This window comes from Triticum aestivum, chromosome 5B (assembly GCF_018294505.1).
Source record: "Triticum aestivum cultivar Chinese Spring chromosome 5B, IWGSC CS RefSeq v2.1, whole genome shotgun sequence".
NCBI classification, from domain to species: domain Eukaryota; kingdom Viridiplantae; phylum Streptophyta; class Magnoliopsida; order Poales; family Poaceae; genus Triticum; species Triticum aestivum.
In genome coordinates this window covers 234823500-234844124 of record NC_057807.1, presented here as the reverse complement: position 1 = coordinate 234844124, position 20625 = coordinate 234823500, and positions in this window count along the sequence as shown.

The following is a 20625-nucleotide window of genomic DNA, read 5'->3' as shown; positions in this document are numbered from 1 at the left end:
ACCCACAGAGCTTCTTCATCATTAGTTGCAATAAAATTGAGCAACATTAAGGTTGGTTGTGAAGCTCCTGGAATGTTCAACTATAATTTGGATATCATTTGTGCAGTTCAACTAAGATCGAGCGTGAAATGTATATCTCTGTTTGCACAAAAAAGGTGGAAAGGAGGGTGACTAACAAGTGATGAAACATGCATCAAATGAAAAGAAGCATGTTCCTTATCTGAATGGCAATCCTACAAGGACAGTAGCAATTTCTAAAGCAGTGGCATTGCTAGATATTAGTGTGGGCATTAGGATTAACTATGACAACCGTTAAATACGACATTACTTTGGGCACGGGAGAGTACGCGAACCAGGACAGTTGCATTTCTAACAAAAAGAACTGAGGGAGTCTTGGATTAGGGGGTGTCCGGATAGCCGAACTATCACCTTTGGCCGGACTCCTGGACTATGAAGATACAAGATTGAAGACTTTGTCCCGTGTCCGGATGGGACTTTCCTTGGCGTGGAAGGCAAGCTTGGCGATACGGATATATAGATCTCCTACCATTGTAACCGACTTTGTGTAACTCTAACCCTCTTCGGTGCCTATATAAACAGGAGGGTTTTAGTCCGTAGGACGAACAACAATCATACCATAGGCTAGCTTCTAGGGTTTAGCCTCTCTGATCTCGTGGTAGATCTACTCTTGTACTACCCATATCATCAATATTAATCAAGCAGGAGTAGGGTTTTACCTCCATTGAGAGGGCCCGAACCTGGGTAAAAACATCGTGTCCCTTGTCTCCTGTTACCATCCGCCTAGACGCATAGTTCGGGACCCCCTACCCGAGATCCGCCGGTTTTGACACCGACATTGGTGCTTTCATTGAGAGTTCCTCTGTGTCGTCATCTTTAGGCCCGATGGCTCCTCCGATCATCAACAACGATGCATTCCAGGGTGAGACTTTTTTCCTCGGACAGATCTTCGTATTCGGCGGCTTTGCACTATGGGCCAATTCGCCTGGCCATTTGGAGCAGATTGAAAGCTACGCCCCTGGCCATTAGGTCAGATTTGGAAGTTTGAACTATACGGCTGACGTCCGCGAAGACTTGATCTTCGGAGGGTTCGAGCCACAGCCGAGCGCGCCACACTGCCACGATGGGCACGATCTAGCTCTACCGCCGGACAATGCTCTGGAGGCCGCACAAGTGTCCGCTCCGACCCTTAGCTCGGAGCCGTGTCACATCCCTGGTCCTGTTATGCACTAGGCTAGACCTCATGTGAGCATCATGTTTTAATTCAAATGAAATTTGAATTGAGGAATTTTCAAAGCCTCAGAAACCTTCTAAAAATGATCAACATTAAAATCTCCTCAAAGAAGTCCAAGAAAATGTTCCTCCTAGTCTCTGAAAATATTGCAAAGAGGTAGAACTCAAAACAATATTTTTGGTATCTCAGAGTTAATTATTTTGGGCCTTTGAATTAAATAAATAGCTATTTGCATTGGATATATATATTATATATAAATAATAAATGTCCAATAATTACTGGAACATTTTATGTGGTTTGGTATATTTTAGTTCTAGCCACATAATTATTTTCAGGATTTTATAAAATGGTTTAGTATTTTTACTAAACCAAAACAAAGCAGAACAAAATAGAAAACAATAAATAAAAGCAGAGAGAGAGAACTTACCTCAGCTTACCTGGCAGCCCACCCGCAGCCCAACAGCTGGCCAGCCCATCTGGCCGGCCCAGCCCACCTCCTCCCCCTTGTCATCTTCCTCCTCAGCCAGGAGGACGAACAGGTGCGTGGCGGGCGCCGACGCTGCCCCGGCCACCTCCTGCTTCCCCTGGCCACCTCCTGCTTCCTCCTCGACGCCCCGGTGACGCCACGCGCCTCCCCGACCCCCCCTCTCACTTCCCCTCTCCCTCTGGACCGCTCCCCCTCCTCTGGCTCTCTCTTTCCCTCTCTTCCTGTGATCCCCGAGCGCACCGCAGCACGCCGCCAAGCACCACCGCGGCCACCGCCTTCCCCTCGCCTCTCCGACGCGCCCCCGAGCTCCGCCGTGACGTCCCCGTCCCTACCACGGAGCCACAAGACGCCGGACGCCCTGGAGCGCCGTCACCGACGCCATCTTCTTCCTCTGCACCGACGGCCGTCGTCGCTTGATTCGCCGCCCACAGAGCGTCCCCGGCCTTGCCCTCGCGCTCGTTGGACTCGCGGTGAGCCGCTGACCCGTTCCCCTCTTCTTCCCATGCCGTTTGGCCGCTCTAGTCATTGCTTTCGCCGGACCCGAGAGCTCGCCGCCGCCGTGCCTCGTCACCGTTGTGGCCAGAGCCACCGTGGCTCAAAGCCGGGCACACCACCGTGCTCCAAACCTCACCAGGAGCACGTAGAACCCACCAGCTTCCCCTCCCGAGCACCACAACGCCAAACCCGCAGGTGCCCGAACTCCGGCCACCGCCTTGGAGCTCGCCGCCGTCGACTCAGGCCACCCCAGCTCCTCCCGTTCGCTCCATTAGATGCGCTGCTTTGCCAGCTAGCCGTAGCCGCAAACCACGAGTAAAACGGTGCCCTGTAGCGCAAACCCGACGCGGACGCCGCCGCGATCTGAGGTTGCCGGCGGTTAAACGCCGGCAGCTGACGTGGCGCTGATTTAGTTAGCACTAATGACCACGCTAAACACCCCACAGCCACTGACAGTGGGCCCCACCCCTGGTCAAACCCCAGTCAGCGATGGGTTTGACCGGGATTAGCTCCTGTGTCACTGACGTGTGGCCCCCACACGTCAGGTTTGACCTGGGGCGCCCAGTTGACCCTGCTGACGTCACTGTGAGGTGGTGCTGACGCCATAATCATTTCTGGATTTAATATTATTCAGGAAATTCCAGAAAATGCCTAAAACTTCTAAAAATCATAGAAAATTAACCGTAACTCCAAATTAAATAAATTATATATGAAAAATTATCAGAAAAATTCAAGGAATCCATCTGTACCATTTTCATGCATGTCAGAACAACTTATAGCTGCAGTTTAGCACAAATCAATTAAATGGCATTTGAATAATCACATATGGAGTTTGAATTTGAATATTATATTCAAACCAACTTCATTTAATCTGTTGCTAGTTGCATTAGCTCAAAACACATTCATATTGCCATGTCATGAGCATGCATCATATTGTGCATTGCATTGATTGTGTTCCTTTCTGTGTTGCCGGTATTTGTCCCCTCTCGATAGACGCGATACCGATGATGTGATCGTTGACACTGATGAAGACTCAATGTTATCTTCAGAAGTGCCAGGCAAGCAAAAACCCCCTTGTTCATTCCGATACAATCCTACTCTCTCGCTCCTGCTCTCTTTTACTGCATTAGGACAACACCGATTCATCTGTTACTTGCTGCGGTAGCTGAACCCCTTTATCCTTTGCATGACCTGTCATTGCCACAGTAAATAGATGAAACCCACTAGCATGAGTAGGAGTTGTTTGAGCCCTGTTGTGCCTACTCATTCTTGCTTGTTTGTCATGCCTGCTACTGCTTAGAGTTGAGTCAGGTCTGATTCATCAGGGATGAATCAGAGGTGTGTGAACATGTTCTACTGTGTGTGAGCTAAGTGTGTGAACACGATTTGGTAAAGGTAGCGGTGAGAGGCCATGTAGGAGTACATGGTGGGTTGTCTCATTGCAGCCGTCCTCAGGAACTGAGTTCTGTGTTTGTGATCCATGATTCAGCTACTACCATACATTGGGCCCTGAAATATGACCCCGCTCGACTTCTTATTCACCCTTGTCCTCTGTCCAGGAGTTGCAAGTAGTTTCTGGTGTTTGTAGTATGCTGGAGGGTGTGGACAGCGCTGACGGTAGGGGTGGGCTGTGATGCGGTAGGCACGTGGCCGGGTAAACCGGGCGCCCGTTTGGTGTCAGGGAACCCTGTTCACATCATTTGGGGCTGTGAGCGAAACTCCGGCCGGATCTCCTCATGGATGGAACCCGAATAGGCGATAAACCTGGACTAGAGACTTGAGTGTTTAGGTAGGTCGTGGTCTACACCCACGTCGGCTTTCGCTTGAAGTCTGCCGAGCACATGTCGTGTGCAGACGCTAAGTGGTGGAAACATGTATGAAGAAGTACACCCCTGCAGGGTTAACATCATCTATTCGAATAGCCGTGTCCACGGTAAAGGACTTCTGGGTTGCTTATATCAGTTCATAGACAAGTGAAAGTGGATACTCTAAAATACGCAAGATAAGCGTGAGTGCTATGGATGGCGTTCTCGTAGGGAGATGGGAGCGGATCCATAGTGGTGTATTGATATGGTGAATATGTGGACTCGTGTGCGCCACCTCAAAAGAGTTACATTGCAGTCGTAGTTCAGGATAGCCACCGAGTCAAAGCTGGCTTGCTGCAGTTAAACCCCACCATCCCCTTTGTTGATAATGATGCATATGTAGTTAGTTCTGATGTAAGTCTTGCTGGGTACATTTGTACTCACGTTTGCCTATTTTATGTTTTTGCAGAGAGACTTCAGTCTCACTAGTAGTTCCACGTGGACTTCGATGTTTAGCTTGTTACCTCAGCTACGATCTTGTGCCTCGGCAGGATCTGGTAGATAGTCAAGCTTCTCAGCCTTTTTCATTTATAGATGTCTGTACTCAGACATGATAGCTTCCGCTTGTGCTTTGATTTGTATGCTCTGAATGTTGGGTCGTGAGACCCCTGTTTGTAATATCTCGCTCCTCGGAGCCTATTGAATAAATACTTGAGTTGTAGAGTCATGTTGTGATGCCATGTTGTATCTGCACATATCGAGCATATTGTGTGTATGTTATTGAAATGCTTGGTATGTGTGGGATCTGACAACCTAGTTGTTTATCCTTGGTAGCCCCTCTTACCGGGAAATGTCTCCTGGTGTTTCCACTGAGCCATGGTAGCTTGCTACTGCTCCAGAACACTTAGGCTGGCCGGCATGTGTCCTTCGTCGTTCCTGTGTCTGTCCCTTCAGGGAAATGTCACGCGATGAATACCGGAGTCCTGTTAGCCCGCTACAGCCCGGTTCACCGGAGTCCTGCTAGCCCAGTGCTACAGCCTGGATTCACTCGCTGATGACCGACACGTTCGATGCTGGGTCATGGATGCCTGTCCCTGTAAGTTTGTGCCACTTTGGGTTTACAACTAGCCATGTCAGCCCGGGCTCTTTATCATATAGATGCTAGCGACACTGTCATATACGTGTGCCAAAAGGCGCAAACGGTCCCGGGTAAAGGTAACGCGACACCCGTGGGAATACCGTGCGTGAGGCCGCAAAGTGATATGAGGTGTTACATGCTAGATCGATGTGGCATTGAGTCAGGGTCCTGACAAGCCGACTGCGCGGACCGAGGACGGGTGGCTGGACACCGCCTCGGGGGCTGCTATCTCTATGGCGATGGAGCCGAATACTATCCCTGTCCTTTGCAAGGCAGGTAACTCCAAGGTACCGGACTCCTCTCCGGACTCTTCTCCGGACTCCGGACCTTCCGCACCCCTGCCAATCGAACCCGATTGGGCGCCGGTCATGGAGTTCACCGCCGCGGACATCTTTCAGCACTCGCCCTTTGGCGACATCCTGAATTCACTAAAGTCTCTCTCTTTATCAGAAGAGCCCTGGCTGGACCACGGTCACGAAGGCTGGGATGCGGACGACGACGAAATTCGACACCCACCCACCACCCACTTCGTAGCCACTGTCGATGATTTAACCGACATGCTCGACTTTGACTCCTTGACATCGACGGTATGGATGACGATGCAGGAGACGACCAAGAACCAGTACCTACAGGGCACTGTAAGGCCACCTCGTCCTACGGCATTTACATGGTGGACATCCCAAAAGACGGGAACGACAATGGAACAACGGAGGATGACCCCTCCAAGAAACAGCCTAAGCGCCGGCGTCAGCGGCGCCGCTCTAATCCCGCCACAGCAAAAACGGTGATTCCGGCACGGGAAACAATAACACCCCAGAAAGTGCCTAAGACAACCCCCTCCAGCAAGATTCAGCACAGGAGGATGGAGAAGCCAGCCCTCATGAGAGAGCGGCAGACAGAGAGGTAGAGGACGATAATTACATGCCTCCCTCTGAAGACGAGGCAAGCCTCGACGGCGACGAATTTGTCATGCCTGAGGATCCCGTCGAACAGGAGCATTTCAAACACAGGCTTATGGCCATGTCAAGCAGCCTCAATAAAAAGCAGCAGCAACTTAGAGCTGATCAAGATTTGCTAGCTGACAGATGGACTGAAGTCCTTGCGGCCGATGTGTACGAACTCGAACACCCCTCCAAGAGCTACCCAAAACGCAGGCTGCTACCCCGATTAGAGGAGGAAGCACTCAAACCTACATCACCAGCGCAGGATGCGGCCGACCGGCCACCTCGTGACCGCGACAGAGAGGCCTCCCGGCCCTCCACTCAAGCCGCACCCCGGCGCCGCTCAAAGAATACCAAGGCACGGGGAAGTGCGCCAGACCTGCGAGATATATTGGAGGACAAGGCAAGGCAGACAAGATCGATCTACGGATCGCATGGGCGCCTCACTACACGTGACGACAACCGTCACGCCGGATACAACAAATCCGACTGGGCCGAACACAGCAGATAAAACCCATTTGAGCTATGTTGTGATATAGCCCAATATAGAGGCACCACACACCCACTATGCTTCACAGACAAAGTGATGGATCATCAGATCCCTGAGGGTTTCAAACCCGTGAACATTGAATCATATGATGGCACAACAGATCCTGCGGTCTGGATCGAGGACTATCTCCTTCATATCCACATGGCCCGCGGTGATGATCTACACGCCATCAAATACCTCCCACTCAAGCTTAAGGGACCCGCTCGGCATTGGCTTAACAGCTTGCCAGCGGAGTCAATTGGTTGTTGGGAAGACCTGGAAGCCACATTCCTCGACAATTTCCTGGGCACCTATGTGCGACCACCATACGCCGATGACCGAAGCCACATAATTCAGCAGCCAGAGGAATCGGCCAGACAATTCTGGACACGGTTCCTAACAAAGAAAAATAAAATCATCGACTGTCCGGATGCAGAGGCCCTTGCAGCCTTCAAACATAACATCTGCGACGAGTGGCTCGCTCGGCACCTAGGACAGGAAAAGCCGAAATCCATGGCAGCCCTCACAACACTCATGACCTGCTTTTGCGCGGGAGAAGACAGCTGGCTAGCTCGTAGTAACAACATGACCAAGAGCCCTGGTAATTCGGATACCAAGGACAGCAATGGCAGGTCGCATCGCAACAAGCACAAGCGCCGCATTAACAGCGATAATGCTGAAGATACAGTAGTCAATGCCGGATTCAGAGGCTCTAAACCCGGTCAGCGGAAAAAGCCATTCAAAAGAAATACTTCGGGCCCGTCCAATTTGGACCGAATACTCGATCGCTCATGCCAGATACACGACACCCCCGAAAAACCAGCCAACCACACCAACAGGGATTGTTGGGTGTTCAAGCAGGCAGGTAAGTTACATGCCAAAAACAATGACAAGGGGCTACATAGCGACGAGGAGGAGGAACCTCGGCCGCCGAACAATAGAGGACAGAAGGGCTTCCCCCTACAAGTGCGGACGGTGAACATGATATACGCAACCCACATACCGAAAAGGGAGCGGAAGCGTGCACTAAGGGACGTATATGCGATGGAGCCAGTCGCCCCAAAGTTCAACACGTGGTCCTCTTGCCCCATCACTTTCGATCGAAGGGACCACCCCACTAGCATCCGCCACAACGGATTCGCCGCATTGGTTCTAGACCCAATCATTAACGGATTTCACCTCACTAGAGTCCTGATGGACGGCGGCAGCAGCCTGAACCTGCTTTATTAGGATACAGTGTGCAAGACGGGCATAGACCCCTCAAGGATTAAACCCACAAAGACGACCTTTAAAGGCGTCATACCAGGTGTAGAGGCCAACTGTACAGGCTCAGTTACACTTGAAGTGGTCTTCGGATCTCCGGACAACTTCCGAAGCGAGGAGTTAATCTTCGACGTAGTCCCGTTCCGCAGTGGCTATCACGCACTGCTCGGACGAACCGCATTTGCAAAGTTCAATGCGGTGCCGCACTACGCATATCTCAAGCTCAAGATGCCAGGCCCTCGAGGAGTCATTACGGTCAACGGAAACACCGAACGCTCTCTCCGAACGGAGGAGCATACGGCGGCTCTCGCGGCGGAAATACAAAGCAGCCTTTCAAGACAATTCTCGTGTCCGGCTATTAAGCGTTCAGACACCGTCAAGCACACCCGGAGTAACCTACAACAAGACCGCCCGGCACGTCCCGAGCCGCGTAGTAATGCGGCCCCAACCCCAGCCCTCGTGAAATTGCGAAACCAGTACTATGCGTATATAATTACGCTGTGGAAATACCATGGGCATAGGGGGAGGGGCACGACCACGGCAGACCCAGAATGCGGCTCAACTGCACCAGGGGCTCCCGATTGTGTAATTCTTTTTTCTTACTTTCAGGACTCCTTTATCAAGAAGCCCTGTCCGTCAGTAGAATCACCGAACACACGATGCAACAACCGGGGAAGCAGAAAGCTACATCGAATGTCCAGGTGGTCTCTATAACGAGCAGTATACTTGTTTTACATATCATCCCGCAGCTCGCTCCTGGAGGGGGACATGTCAAATAGTCCCGTCCCTTGCTTATCGCACTATTTGTATCGTTCTGCTTTTTACCGCAGCCCTTTAGAAAAGAACAATGCATAGCTTTTGTCTATTATTCCATTCCTTCCTTTTTACCTATATATGTTCACTTATGACATGTTGCATCCTTACGCTTTGGTACGGCCAAATACACCAGGGGCTTAAGTACCCCAAAATATGGTGCGATAAGTCCGAACACTTTCACAAGTGCGGCACCCCGAACTTATAGCATTATATGCATCGGTTCCGAATCATGTCTTGGGTCAATAGTTGGGTTTGCCCGGCTCCCATGTTTTGGTACCTTACGTTCCGTTATATCGGCTAAGGTAGCGCTGGGAGAACCACTGCGATTGTGCCCCGGTTGAGCTGGGTTGAGCACCTCAGTGGAGAAAGCTAAAACTGACCGTCATGATAGGGCGAGAGCCGGTCGTTGTTCGAGAGGTTTTTCGAGTCCCTAAAGACTTATGCCGCTTAGAGCGAGGAGCCGGCTTTGTCCGGCCCAGGCGTGGATAGCGCCCCGAATCGGTCTTCCGAATACTAGGGGCTTCGCCGGAAATTTAAAATTATAGAATTCTATGGCTAAGTGAGAGTGTTCAAGCATTATAGTCTGATTGCCTTGTTTGTTGCGTTGAGCGCCTCCCTCGAAGGACCCAAGAATGGGAACAAGAGCGCTCAAGTTTATCCCGAACACCCCAGCACTGGTGGCATGGGGGCAGAAGCCGATGACTCGCCATCTCTCAAATTTAATAAATGGCCGCACAGAAGGTAATATTTTAAATCTACAAGCGTTGCTTAGCGCAGATGAACAAGTTTTCAAGCGCACAAGATAACAAATGCGAGTTTACTCAAAAATTACATCTTTGGAGCATTCACCCGCTATAAGGCGGGCACCCTTCAGGATGCCCGCATAATACATCTCGGGCGTGCGATACTCCTTGCCCGGCGGTGGAGCGTCCATCACAAGCTTCTCAGCATCCATCTTGCCCCAGTGCACTTTAGCACCGGCAAGGGCCCTACGGGCACCTTTGATACAGACGAAGCGCTTGACGACTTCAATCCATGGACAGGCATCCACCAGCCGCCTCACCAGCCCGAAGTAGCTCCCGGGAATGGCTTCCTTAGGCCACAGCCGAACTATGAGGCCCTTCATGGCCTGTTCGGCCACCTTATGGAGCTCGACCAGCTGCTTCAGCTGGTCGCTCAAGGGCACCGGGTGTCCGGCCTCAGCGTACTGAGACCAAAACACCTTCTCCGTCGAGCTCCCCTCCTCAGCCCGGTAGAATGCGGCAGCGTCGGACACACTGCGGGGCAGATCTACGAATGCTCCTGGAGAGCTTCGGATTCGGGTAAGTAACAAGTAATTCACCTCCACGTGTTTGCTTTGCATGAAGAATGCCTTACCCGCCGCTATCTTCTTCATCGCCTCAATTTCCTGGAGGGCTTTTTGGGCTTCGGCCTTAGCGGATTTGGTGCTCTCAAGAGCCGAGGCGAGCTCGGACTCTTGAGTCTTTGAGTCACGCTCCAAACTCTCGTGTTTTTCCACGAGAGCCTGGAGCTCTTGCCGCACCTCCACCACCCGCGCCTCCTGCTTCTTTCACTCGGTGCGCTCCACGGCCGCATTGCCTTCGGCCTTGGACACTGCTTCCTTCAGGGTCGCCACCTCGTTCGTGGCCCCTTCAATTCTCACGTTATTCCTGCTATTTTTTGCAACCACATCTTTTATATACTTCCATAAGGTACAATTTACCTTCCTTGTCCTCGAGCCGCTTTTTGGCAAGGCTGAGTTCATTCTCGGACCACTCGAGGCTCTGCTTCAATGCATCGACCTCCGCAGTCAGTGCGGCAGAGGTCAGCAACACAACCTGCATTCCCCATATTGACATACCTATGTTAGACTCCCGCGCACTTCTTTTTAGATCCTTAGTTCGGCTTTTCTTTCCGAACACCAAACTGAGCATCAGGGGCTACTGTCTATGCGGTAATATTTTTACATATCTTAAAAACATACCTCAAAGCCTGTTAGAAGGCTGGCACAGGCTTCGGTCAGCCCGCTCTTGGCGGACTGAACTTTCTGGATCACCACACTCATAACAGTGTGGTGCCCCTCGTCGATGGAGGCGCCGTTAAGCGCCTCCAGCAAATTATCCGGTGCCTCCGGTTGGACAGAGGTCACCGGTATCACAGTCTCGCCCTTCTTACAAAGGGATCGCCTACCGGACTCCGGAACCACTGAAGGTTCCGGTGTGGAGTCCGGCCCAGGGCCCGACTTAGAGCCCTTTGGGGTTTGATCCCCCTTATGCCTGGAGTTCGGGAGGTTTCCTTGCGGCGCCTCCGGGACCTCCTCCTCCTGGCTGGGCCCCTTTTGGGACCCCACCTCGGCATCGTCCGCAGCGCAAGGAGAGGAGGCGGCTGGAAGTGAAGTACTATTCATGTCCGACAGAGCCAGGGAGCCACTCGTTGAAGTGTCGAGCCCATCCTTGGGCGGGCTGCAGGGTTGTATTCGGCATTAGGAGACCCTATATGACAAACGAAACGCCATGAGTTATTCTGGTATCCAGACACTTACGATGTCGCCGGGGGCTTATCCCTTGGTGGCCACTCCTCTTCGCCATCGTCGGTGCTGGTGGAAAAGTCCGGAGGAAGGGTCCTTCCCTTCTTGGACCCTCCGGCCTCCCGAGTTGGGGCGGCCTTCCTTTTCTTCTCTCCCCTCGCTGGGGGAGAGGCCTCTTTTTCCTCCTCCACGCCTTCACGGGAGGAGCCCGCCCCAGAGTCATCGGACGATGAGTACGATAACACCTGGCGCCGGGAACTCTTTCAAGTTCCCGTGGTCTTCTTCTTGGCCTTCTTGTTCGGAACCACATGAGGTGCCAGAACCAGTAGCCCCATCAATCGGGCGTCCGCTGGGTCTTCTGGCAAAGGAGCCGAACAGTCGATCTGTCCGGACTTCTTCTGCCAGTCCTGTCAAAGGAACGAGAGCTTAGATCCCACATAGAGTAAAACTATGAGAAACAAATATCCTGTGATGGGCAGAATGAACTTACCACGCTGGCTTGACGCTTCGCGCAGAATCCGCGATCCTCGGTAGTGGGAGGGTGAACCTTGGAGCTCTTGAATAGCACCTTCCAAGCATCTTCGTGCGTTGTGTCGAAAAGCCTGGACAAAGTTCGGTGCTGGGTCGGGTCGAATTCCCACAGGTTAAAGGCCCGTTGTTGACACGGGAGGATGCGGCGGAAGAGCATGACCTAGACTACGGTTATGAGTTTAACCTTCTTGTCCATCAGGTTTTGGACGTAGGTTTGGAGTCCGGTCACCTCTTCGGAATTACCCCACGACAGGCCCGTCTCTTTCCAAGAGGTGAGCCGTGTGGGGATGCCAGATCGGAATTCGGGGGCCGCTGCCCATTCAGGGTCGCGCGGCTCGGTGATGTAGAACCACCCCGATTGCCACCCCTTGATGGTTTCCACAAAGGAGCCCTTGAACCATGTGACATTGGGCATTTTGCCCACCATGGCGCCTCCGCACTCCGCTCGGCGGCCGCCCACTACCTTCGGCTTGACATTGAAGGTCTTCAGCCATAAGCCGAAGTGGGGCTGGATGCGGAGGAAGGCCTCACACACGACGATAAACACCGAGATGTTGAGGATGAAATTCGGGGCCAGATTGTGGAAATCCAGGCCGTAGTAGAACATGAGCCCCGGACAAATGGGTGAAGTGGAAAACCTAGTCCGCGGAGGAAGTGGGTGAGGAACACCACCCTCTCATGGGGCCTAGGGGTGGGGATGAGCTGCCCCTCATCTGGGAGCCGGTGCGCGATGTCGCTGGACAAGTAACCGGCCTTCCTCAACTTTTTGATGTGCCCCTCTGTGATGGAGGAGGCCATCCACCTGCCTCCCGCTCCGGACATGACTGGAGAAGGTTGAGGTGGGAAGTGCGGGCTTGGGCGTTAGAGCTCGAGTGCGCGGAGATGGATAAGCAAAGGAGGAAGAAGGCGTAAATGGAAAGAGTGGATCCTTATCCCCTTATATGGGTGGACGAAGCTATGCGTCCCCACCAGCCTGGTAAAACTCGCTTATCTCCCAAGCGCCGTAATCAATGGCGCGGTTGGGTTACCCACGCCTGTATTGATGAGAATCCCGGAATAAGGGGACACGATCTCTACTTTGACAAGACGTGCCAAGGAAACCGCCTCGCTAAACGCGCTGAGGTGGGACAATAAAATGATTCGAATGAAGGCTTGGCCGTGGCATGATGTCACGCTACGGAATACATCAGCAGACTAGATTCGTCCAAATATTATTCTCTCTACGGCGGTATGTGGAACTTATTTTGCAGAGCCGGACACTATCCTTGTGTTGAAAATCTTCTATGAAGTATTCGGAGGAGGAACCCGCCTTGCAATGCCGAAGACAATATGCACGCCGGACTCGTCATCATTGAAGCCTGGTTCAGGGGCTACTGAGGGAGTCCTGGATTAGGGGGTGTCCGGATAGCCGAACTATCACCTTTGGCCGAACTCCTGGACTATGAAGATACAAGATTGAAGACTTCGTCCCGTGTTCGGATGGGACTTTCCTTAGCGTGGAAGGCAAGCTTGGTGATACGGATATATAGATCTCCTACCATTGTAACCGACTTTGTGTAACTCTAACCCTCTTCGGTGCCTATATAAACCGGAGGGTTTTAGTCCGTAGGACGAACAACAATCATACCATAGGCTAGCTTCTAGGGTTTAGCCTCTCTGATCTCGTGGTAGATCTACTCTTGTACTACCCATATCATCAATATTAATCAAGCAGGAGTAGGGTTTTACCTCCATCGAGAGGGCCCGAACCTGGGTAAAAACATCGTGTCCGTTGTCTCCTGTTACCATCCGCCTAGACGCACAGTTCGGGACCCCCTACCCGAGATCCGCCGGTTTTGACACTGACAAGAACCAACTTATCTTAATGGGAAATTTAGCAGGACATGTAAAAAGTGCCATTGATTCATATTATTGGAGGCATTACATTGAAAACAACATTGGTTTAACGTGTCCTTACTTTTAACAGTGCGACTGCTACATTTTACTCGGGGCAACAAACATCAGAACAGGATATCTGGGTTGCTCCCATTTTTGTTTGGTATAGCCACCTTATACTGTGTGAGGCTAGCAAATCTAGTGCTGGACTTACTCTGTTGACTTGTCCCCCAGTCCCCACTTTCTTTCCTTTTTCAACCAATAGATCGGGTTTATATTGAGTTTGTACCGCGTTTCCCTTTATTTCCCTATTAGACCTAGAGATTAGTTGGATAGCCAGTCTCTGCTACTTTTTGCCCCCATTATTTCCTCTTTCGACCAAGTCCTAGATTCATGTAACAAATCCTCCCCCACCCCCGCCCCCCTTCTTCCTTGTTTGAACCAAGTAGTACTAGATTCGAGTGCATGAACTAGTTTTAACTCTTAAAGATAAAAAAATTTAGGTGGTTTTCGAACAGCCGATCGATCCTATCTATGAGGGGGGCTGAGAAATAGTAAAGGATACAAATGCAGCGACGCTAGGAGCTCGGGAAGTAGAGCAAGGCCGATTTCGAAGGAAGTTATACCTGATGGTCGCCGGGATGTTGCTAGGTGGGCGGCAGGAGGAAGGATCTGCCCACACTACGGCAGTGAGGAAGAAGGGGTCGGTGGCCCTCCCTCGCCAGCGATGCTTGGGAGAGAACGGCAAGGCAGGCTGATCGGGACGCGCCAGCAGTGGGTAAGAGCCGTCGCCGAGGATGACCGCGTGAACGTTGCACCTTCTCACCTTCCCCGGGGGAGAGGATCCGACTGGATCTATGACCAGAGAGAGAGAGAGAGAGAGAGAGAGAGAGAGAGAGAGAGGCCACTGCTGTCGTGTTTAGATCTGGAGAGGACGAGACAGTGTGAAGAGAGCAACACTAGCAAGCAAGCGCGGAGGCTCCTACCTATATAGTGGAGTAGTACTAGTTTTCTTTTGTCTACCGGAGCCGGCTTGACCTCGTCAATGACTGTCGAGAAGTCTTCATGCATGTGGCCCGGAGGCGCAGTTGTCATCATTTTGATCTGAAGCACCGGATTATAACATATAACACGAAAAAATGCCACATGACAAGAAATCATAACCTCACTGCCCAAAGGAGACAACATGAATCACGACGGACAAACTAGACGAGGAACCAAGCTCAAATTAAAGATAAACTCGTAGAAAAGGGGTCCATCGATAGATGTCCTAATTAACATAGCCGGCTTGACCTAGATGGCAGCCGAGTAGTCTTCGTGCATGTGCCCCCAATGACTAGCCCAACTCAGTTTCGCTGTTTAACCCTCGCAGTGATCCGAAGCACATGACACCTAATTTTGCGAGATGACAAGAAACCTTTTTTTAGATTTCTCACCACAACTGGCCATGTACAACACAGCCTGCACAATATGTAGACGATAGCCAATCCAGGCGTGTCTGCTAGAGTCTGGTCACATGCATGGACGAACTGATCTTCCGTGTCTTGCAAGGATCGTCCAGGCACCAACGTAATACAACACTTCTCTAGTACTATCGCTCGTCTCCCTCTTCTATTAAGTCACCTGATTTGCAGGGCCGGGGAGTGTGCCTATGGTCAGTTCTCAATTGCGGTCGCACATGTGTGTGCAAATGCAATATGACGCGTGTTCCATTCGGAGAGCAGTGTGCCAGACCGACCGACCGTCTAGGGTGCGACGTGAACGCGATGGGCGTGCTGTATACTCCGTACATGTGTACCGCCGTTTTCTGGAGGCTTTGCTCCATGGCGCAATCCATGGATACAAAATTAGTATACTATACTATTTAAAAGTCGAGGGCGGGGCTTTTCCTGCGCGGTAGGCGGGCAGTTCCGCCTAGTCGATTCGACAGAGACACGAGAAGATGAGGGAGTAGGCTGCTGCAAACGTAGGGCTGTGTGATTTGACAGCGAGTTACTGCTAGACAGGTGGGGCCCCATGATTTGACTTGCCATTATCATTTTAACTGCGACGCTACGATCGGCGTGAGTCTCCCGATTCCTGACCACCTCCATACAGGTGCCTCTCCCAATGCTCCACCATGTAGTAGAGGCTGGCTCTTGCATGAGAGCCCACTTCTCCACTTTTTCCTTGCCTCTCTTTCCTCCACATATGCAAAAATGCCATGTAAAGCACACTATTGTACTTACTTGCTCCTACAGGCGCTAAACTTGCCATATAGGCATAAAGTCTGATGTGGCAAGTTAATCAAGAAGAGAGAGACTAGTTTGGTGACCCAAGGAAGAAATGGTGCTAAGCACGTGTACCTAGGTGAAAAGACAATTTTGAGTCTATAGCTAACTAAATGAAGCAAACTTAGCAACAAAAAACTAATAAGCACACCATTTCATTGGAAGAGGTCACTCCTTGGCAAATGCAATAAATACTACTCGCTGTGTCCCATAATATAAGAAAGTTTTTGGCTCTACATTAGTGTCAAAAACATTCTTATATTATGGGACGGAGGGAGTACGAAGAAAGAGATAGAGAGAAGTAAAAAAAATACACTTATAGCCAACCTTATAGCTAACCTTGTTGTAGTATGAGTGACTAAGTGATGACTATGTATGACATGCCAACATCAGATAGCCTAACGCACCGTGTTAAATCTCCAAGGGCACGACTGCGCGAGCGACGCGACAGTCATGGTAGGCGCGACCATGATACGGGCTGCTAGCAGCCCTTGGATCTGAGATCAAACCGTCACATGCTAAGTTGCTGAAAATTTGCAGAATAACCCTCCAGGATAGGATATTCACCCATAGGTCTAGAATCACGCCATGCAACCGTTTAATCTTAGATCCAAGGGCTCTCGGAAGCCCGTATCATGGGAGAATGGAAAGCCACTACCCTGCCGTGCCCACGCTGGCAGTTCGCTCCTACTCGTCCCCGCACGTCCTTTAATACTACGATGGTTCGCTCCTAGTCGTCTCGTCCACTCACATTACAGCAGTTCCACTAATCCTAACCCTCCTCCCAAATCCATGGCGTCCCAAATCTCCATGATCGGAAGTGAGTACAAGGTTAGAACCATCACCGGCGATGAGTTCGACGTCATCTACACCCGTTCTTCCGCGACGGTGAAAGGATGCCTTTCTTGCTTCTGATGCATGTTCAAAAACTCAGATGATGAGTGGGTCGCTGGGCTAGATGTTGAGTAGACCACAGTCCTGGGACGAGAGAAGGATCTAAAGGACGGAGAGAGGAAGAATCCCGCCATGATCCAGGTTTGCGTGCATGACTTATGCTTGGTCTACCACATATGCCGTGCCGGCATTAAATGCCTGGATTTTAAGAACTTCCTCGAGAGCAACCTAGTCAAATTCGTTACTGTAGACTTTACGAATGACGAAGAAGTCCTGGGCCGGATAGGCCTCATTGTAGGCAACCCCTTCAACCTCCAGAAGAATCGGCTGCTGCCCTCCGGTGGCCAGCCTTCAATGCTAACCCTGGCAGGAGCCATGGTTCATCCTTCGTACGATAAACTGGAGAAACCTCCATACACGTTTCATCGTTATGCATGGCAGCGGAATGTACTAGATACAGACCACATCCACAACACTGCAATGGATGGCTACCTTTGTTTCAATATATACAAGGGTTGGATGAAGAGCAAGAGCCAAGTGTGCGGTTCAAGCAAAGAAGTATCGGCCAAGAGGAAGAGTGACAAGGACGAAGTCGAGGACGTGGACAAGGACTCCGAGTAAGGTGGCAGTGTCATTGCTCATGGTGGTTCTAATGCAGTGTCTACCAGAATAGTTGCAAAGTTTAATTTCAGGTGTGCTTAATTTACTTTGAGGGGTGTGTTGTGTTGAGCCCCCAGTAGAACTATGTTATGTTTCTTCTCATAGCTTTAACTCTTCAGTACGTACATACTAGTATTTCTTACATTTCATCTTTTAGTTGGTATAGTACTACCACTCGTTTCTTCACATTATATACGCACAATATATATGGCCAACATCATATAGCCAGCAGTTTAGTTGTCAAACAATTTCAGGGTGCTTAGTTTTGTCAAAGAATTCCAGGATGCTTAGTTTTATTTGAGGGGTGGGTTGTGCTGGACACCATTATTGTGACTAGCCTTTTTAATAGTACTATATGCATAATTTGGCGACGAGCGCTCTCTATATGTACCACCTTTTTTTTATTTCAAGTTTTGCTTCATGGCGCAATCCATCGATACTACTACAGTACAAAAGTATACATTTTTTAAAAGGCTAGAGGGCGGGGCAGTCTAGCTTGGTTGGTTTCACGAGAGGCGAGGGCCTTTGTGATTTGACGACTCATTGCTGCTGGAAGGCGGGGCCTTGTGATTTGACTGCTCGTACAAATGCGCCGACGACCTGAGGAGGAGCAAAGAATCATGCGGTATACTCAAGTTTTCCACTGGAGTAGTACTACGATGGAGGAGCACGAAACACGGCAGCCCACTGCCATATGGCGTTAAAAAATGATCTAATTTGCTAGTCATCTCATTGTTAACATTGTTCTATTCATTCCCTCAAAAAAGCAGTGTTCTATTCATGCCTCGCAGAGAACGTGACACGTGCGGAGAAACACTCGAAGCAAAAGATGAAACACAGGAGCAAAAGAAGAAGGAAGATTATCACCCCAAATGATCTAATTCGCTGCAGAGTCGTAACTGCTTCTTCATCGCCTCCACTCCATCTCCTTACGCGTCTCCTCCGCCATCTTCTTCATTCTGTCCATGACGCGGGATTTCTCGACGCGAGCCTTCATCATCTATTCCACGGCCGCATTATGTACCTTGAGAGCAGTCGGGTGCTCGATGCGGAGCTTCGCCAACTCCTCCTTCTGTTCCATGATGAGGGCCTGCAGCATCTTCATCGAGGAACTACTATTCTCATGCAACTTCTTCCAGCTGGCGTTCTTCTCCTTCAATAGGTCGAGCTCGTGGCAGAGCTTCGCCTTGTCCTCCTGAAGTTGCAGGATTTCACCGGTCGCCTTCTTCTCTGAGGCAATGCTCTTCTTCAGCAGCATCACCAAGCCGACAGTCAACACCCCCTGCTTATTGAGCTCAGCGGGCATGTCATCGAGGCTCTCCTTCAGCTGCTCCACCAAGCCTTGGATGAACTCCTTCTGCTTATTGAGGTGCTTATTGAGCTGATTGGGCATGCCATCGAGGGATAACGACTCCAGCGCCGCCGGCTCAGCATGTTCGCCTCCGCGGCTAGGGTGCTCCTGGGAGCCATCGCCTGCCCGTGAGAGATCTTTCGAGGTCTCTGCATGGCGGTGAGCCCTCTCTTTTTTTCGCAGCCTTGGTTGCCGTTCCCTTGTTACGAGTAGTTCTTGACCTAGGGCTCTGCTCACCGGCCATGGCAAGGACGGATGAAGAAGAAGCATTTATGAGGAGGAAAGGTAGAGTTATTTTCGGTTAGGTAGTTCCCCTTTTTATAACCTAAGTACTAGCACTAGTACTAATACCTGCATAGTGGGAACACATTCAGGTTTGATACGTACTAGTAGGTGTGAGCAGGCTTTCGAATGGGATGGGAACAAGGTAAAGATTAATTGATGGTTTTGGTTTCGAGGCCCGAAAAGGCGCCCGATGAGTTTAGTGGAACATAAATTTCAAGTAGACTACACTGCTCAAATGCGTAAATATTATCTTACTGTCAAAAATTGGCACAAAATACGAAGGAGACCAATGGAAGTACTACTAGCAACCCATGATTTAACTACTCACATGCGCGTAGTGGAGTAGTAATGTCTTTCTTCCGCCCTCACGTCCACTCAATTTGCATGCGCTGTATTAATTGACCATCAATGAAGTGAACGACTTTACACGCGTCAAATTATCACATGGGGTGGATCTTGGTACAAAATTGCGTCCGCCCATGTACCAGCGTGTGCATGAGAGGGACTGAGTGCGTGCGTGGCGTATGTGCACATCTTTGCTTCATGCATGTACCGACAGTATGGCTCAGGGAGGACGAGTACATTCTTCTGGAACCAGCAGCACGTCACTGTGACCAATCCACACAAGGAGGTCGCGACAATGCCTCCACATGTGCCACATGGCTTCATGAATGTAGCGTGCCATTGGAATTCTAATTTACGTGTTTTGCACATACTCGAAGTACTAGTAAGGTACACGTGCATTGCACACAGCAGATTTTGCAACCAAATTATGAATAAATATCACACTATAGCATGTAAGCTCTGAGTCATATATGCCTGATGTAGACCTTAGTTTAATTCTTATAGTTCATCTCATTCAAAATCAATTAGTTTTTATAAAAAAATCTAGGGCCTCTTGGATTCGTAGGATTTCCAAAAGGCGGGAATAGGAAAAACATGGGATTATAGTGGAATGTCGTCTTGAATCCTACAGGATTGTATGTGTGTTCGATTGTGCATAGAAAAAACGTAGAATTCTTTCAAAGAGGTTTGACTGGATGGGATGTTTCCTATGAAATCTAGTGCAGATGAATCATATGGAAAAATTCCTATGGTTTACAATCCTATGAATCAAACAACCAAGATAGGAAAAATTGCTAAGGATTAGAATCCTCCAAAATATCCTTTGAGAATCCTTTGAATCAAAGAAGCCCTTAATCTATTTTATGATTCATGGAATTGTGCATTGTAAAGCATGAAGTAAAACCAAATAATGGCAATTCAACTAGAAAAAAGTTTGGGCAGTTATGATACGGAAGATTCTAGAACAAAAGAGAACCACTGTTGTTTTGAGGTTTGTGCATTATGCTTAAGTTCAACCATGGAGTCTGCTAGATTGTACATGTGGCAAAATCCGGTGGGGGGCTAGAAGATGGTGCGAGGGGCCGAGTGGAGGGAGACTATGAAGGAATGCACAAGTGCGAGATCGATATTTAGAGAGAGGGGGCGAGAACGTGCGCTGTT